This window comes from Rattus norvegicus, chromosome 1 (genome assembly GCF_021556685.1).
Source record: "Rattus norvegicus strain SHRSP/BbbUtx chromosome 1, alternate assembly SHRSP_T2T, whole genome shotgun sequence".
In the NCBI taxonomy this organism is placed as follows: domain Eukaryota; kingdom Metazoa; phylum Chordata; class Mammalia; order Rodentia; family Muridae; genus Rattus; species Rattus norvegicus.
In genome coordinates, this window is record NC_141534.1 from 42,919,329 (window position 1) to 42,923,825 (window position 4,497).

A 4,497-nucleotide genomic window follows, 5' to 3' on the forward strand; every position below is an offset into this window, starting at 1 on the left:
TCTCACTGGCTTTTATTTGCTTTGGGTATAAGTGAAGACAAGTAGATTAAACTTGAGATCTGCACAGTACGCTAGCTGTTTCCCACAGTCACTGAGACGGTGTGGCAGTGAAGCTGGACTCTGCTCCTGCTCAGGTTGGGGTCTTCAAGATATGTGAAGCCCTCTAGGATGTGCTGTCTTCTTGCTCACATGTCTATATTAAGCATAAGTCACCAAAATGCTCAGCAAGTTGTAACTTCATGAAGAAGCTGACATTCAGAACATAGGTGTGTGATTGGCTTCATGGTGACCTGAGCTACCAACCGCATGCCACACTTTGCAAAGCTGTCTTCCAGCATCCCCTAGTGCAAAGCTGTCTTCCAGCATCCCCTAGTGCAAAGCTGTCTTCCAGCATCCCCTAGTGCAAAGCTGTCTTCCAGCATCCCCCTAGTTTTGCAATGTGTTTTTTTTTTTTATTATTTCTTATATACATTTCGAGTGTTATTCCCTTTCCCTCCGGGCAAACATCCCCCTAATCCCTCCCCCTCCCCTTCTTTATAGGTGTTCCCCTCCCCATCCTCCCTCCATTGCCGCCCTACCCCCAACAATCTAGTACACTGGGGGTTCAGTCTTAGCAGGACCCAGGGCTTCCCCTTCCACTGGTGCTCTTACTAGGATATTCATGCAATGTGGTTTCTTAAGAACGTGGATGGATGGCACTGTAGTGTTTTTGAAAGTGTTCAGCTCCACCCTCAGGAAGGGAAAGCAAAGACGCAAGTCAGAGCAAGAAAGGGGGCATCTGGGAGAGATGCTTAGCACAGGGCAGTGCCTTCCTGTTTGATGGGGTGGGATGTATCATAGAAGCTTTTGAAATTTTCAAGCTACAAGTGCTCAGAGCTTACTGAGCTGTTGTGGTACCCTGAAGGTAAGAACTTTCAGAAAAAAGCAGATGAAGTGTTAGGATCTTCAGAGTTCCTTGAAGATACTGGCATTTATTTGTGTGGCCTTTAAAAAATTTATTATTTAATTTTTTAAGGATTTATTTTATGTATATGAGTACACTGTAGCTGTCTTCAGACTCCCCAGAAGTGGGCATCAGATCCCATTACAGATAGTTGTGAGCCACCATGTTGTGGCTGGGAATTGAACTCAGGACCTCTGGAAGAGCAGTCGGTGCTCTTAACCACTGAGCCATCTTTCCAGCCCTATTTTTGTTTTGTTTTGTTTTGTTTTGTTTTGTTTTTTGAGACACAGTCTCTCTGTGTAGCCTTGGCTGTCCTGGAACTCACTCTGTAAACCAGACTGGCCTCAACTCAGAGATCTGCCTGTCTCTGCTTCCCAAGTGCTGGGATTAAAAGTGTGCTCCATCACAGCCAAGCTTGTGAGATATTTTTGAGTAAAGAATCTGTGGAAGTGGAACCTTTGCCTTACTGGGCTGAAAAGTCCACTGTGACTAATAAGAGACCAGCATCATTGAGGTGAAAGCTTTGGGGAGGTATTTCTTCAGGGTCAGCTCCCAGAAGCTGTGGTCCAGAAGGGGCCAAGGCTTTACCTTGTGCTGCCCATTAAACTTGCTAATCTGTAAGATCCTCCGAGGTGGTGCTGATTTGGAAGGCATGAAGGGGTCCCAGAGAGCAGCTGGAACAAGGCACTGAGGTAAAGGTGCAGCCTCAGTGGCGTTGGAAACCCCATGATGGGAGAGAGATGTATGGAGAGAAACTGAGGCTTGGCACCATGTGACAGGGTTGAAGTTCCTGAACACAGAAGCCACCAGCCCACAGCTGAAAGTGTATCCTCCTCAATAGCCGTGGAGATAACAGCACACTGGAGACAACAGGGCCCTGGAATAACCTCCATAGACAGTGACAGGTGTGGCCTGGAGTTCGCTTGAGCTGACTAGATAAACTGAGTCCTGCAGATAGCAGATGCAGAAAGGTGGGGTCCCCCCACCCCCCAGCCTAGATCCTGAAGCCCAAGTACTAGTCAGCAAAGTACCTCTGTAAGCACACTGCTGGTCTGTGTTTTTGCTTACATGTCATGGTCTTTATGGCCTGGATTTCCCTTTTGAGGTAAGAAGACTTTGGATTTTAAAAAAAGCGACATTGAATTTTAAAAGCTAAAGCAAGCAAGCAAGCAAACAAACAGACAAACAGACAAACAGGCATAGTGGCATGCGCCTTTAATTCTGGCCCTTGGGAGGCACAGGCAATTGGATCTCTGTGAGTTCAAGGTTGGCTTGTCTGTATAATGAGTCCCAGGACAGCTAGGGCTATGTAGAGAGAGACCCTGTTTCATAGAACAGAACAAAACAAAAAGCTTAACATAATTTTAAAAGATGTTGGGACCTTTAAAAGTTGGACTGTGTTTTATATTGTGATATTGACATGAAATATGGGGGACTGAGAAAGGTTATGACTTAACATGGATGTGTTTGTGTATCAAGTTAACAAGGGGTAGACTCGTGATGGCCAGTCTTGGTTGTCATCTTGGTGTACTTGGCAGGAAAGAGCCTCAATGGGGAAATCACCTCTATCACTTTGGCCTGTACACATGTCTGTGGGTATGGTTTTGATTAATGATTGATGTGGAGGGCCAGCCCATGCTAGGTGGTGCTGTGCCTGGGCAGATGATCCTTAGTTGTACAAACAAGAAAGCTGATGCCATCAGAGGAGCAAGCCAGAAAGCAGCATTCCTCTATGGCTTCTCCTTCAGTTCCTGCCTCTAGGTTCCTGTCTGGCCTCTGCTTTGATGGTGGGTTCTGCTCGCAAGCCAGACAAACATCTTTCCTCTCCACATTGTTTTTGGTCCGTGTTTTATTATAAACTCAGAAGAGGCCCTAGGAGCTGTAGATCCAGAGCTATTCAGGTGCAGAGAAGTGAGAGACAGTTCCCAGGGACAGGCCGTTTCACGGGCCACTTTGAAATAGGTTGAGTGTTAAGGGCAGGAGAAACTGCACTTGGTGGGTGTCTGGGGACAATGGCAGCAATCTCTCACTGTGACCGTTTCTCCTGGTCAAGGGCTTGGCCCAGGTGCCTGGGTGACTAGCCCGTGTGCTTGCCACCTTTCAGCCTCAAGGTACCCCTTAGTAGTTTCAGGTGGAGGGTTCCACTACCTGTGGAACTGTCTGAGTGGTTCCTGTAATCCGTCGTTAGGTGTCACTTCTTTATTATCTGCTTGTGCCTCCTGTGCTGGTGGACAGTGATTATTGAGCCCCTGAACAAGATGCTCTCTCTTGGTGTTTAGGTTCAAGATGGTGTGACTCAGGTCAAGACTTTATTAAATGGGGATAATTTCAATCAAGCTAAGCACAGCCTAAAAAATGGTATTCCAGACGACAGAGATTAAGCCAGAACAGGTCCTCTTCTGTTCTCATATAATATGTAAAGAGTTAGTGGTATCTGTCTTAGTTAGGGTTTTACTGCTGTGAACAGACACCATGACCAAGACAACTTTTATAAAGGATAACATTTAATTGGGGCTGGCTTACAGGTTCTGAGGTCCAGTCCATTATCATCATGGCGGGAAGCACAGCAGCATGGTGCAGGAGGAGCTGAGTGTTCTACACCTTGTTCTGAAGGCACAGAAGACTGATTTCCTGGCTAGGAGGAGGGTCTCCTGCAGTGGGTGGAGCCTGAACGTAGGAGGAAACCTCCAAAGCCCACCCTGCACAGTGACACACTTCCTCGAACGGGGCCATGCCTCCTAACAGTGCCACTCCCTATAGGCCAAAACATTCAAAGCACCGCAGTATCACTATGATAATTTTGAGTCTGGCTTATTTGCCCAATATGATGATCTTCACCACCATTTTCTTCTTTATGGTTGAATAAAACTCCATTGCATGACAGCCATGTTTTTTTTAATTCAGCCATCTGTTTGTGGCTACTTAGTCTGGTCCTATAAGTTGGCTATTATGAATGTTGAATAGTTCCACAAGTATAAATAAATAATAAAATAATCAAAAATTAAAAATTTAAAAAGAGCTCAACTCTTTTTCTTAATTTATTTATTTATTTATTTATTTATTTAGAGACACGGTCTCACTCTGTAGTTCTGGACTCCCTTTATAGACCAGGCTGGCCTCGAACTCCCAAGTTCGATTAAGGGTGTGCATCACTATACCCAACATCCCCCAACTTCTAATGGCATCCTATCAGCCATTAATTCAACACCTGAACTTGGAGGGAGATGCATTTAAATCATGGTGCCATGGTCTCTTAACCTTGTCACTCAAGTTGTAACCTCAGGAAATCCTGTGAAACTAGATGTTCTTCCTCATTTGTTTGGGCCACATTAAATCTCAATGCTAGGTTATACTAGGAAAGCTATGAACAAGAAAAGTGTACCAGCATTCTTGTATCCACTGGAATATTCCATCAGGGTTGATTTTTCCTGCCTTTGTAACCTACATACAGGGAACATTTATGGCTGTGGATCCTTGGCCTATACCGAGCAGTCACAGCAGAGACTCTGTCCAATTTGGTCTCTTCTCTCTGCTGCTTTTTTGAATGTATCATG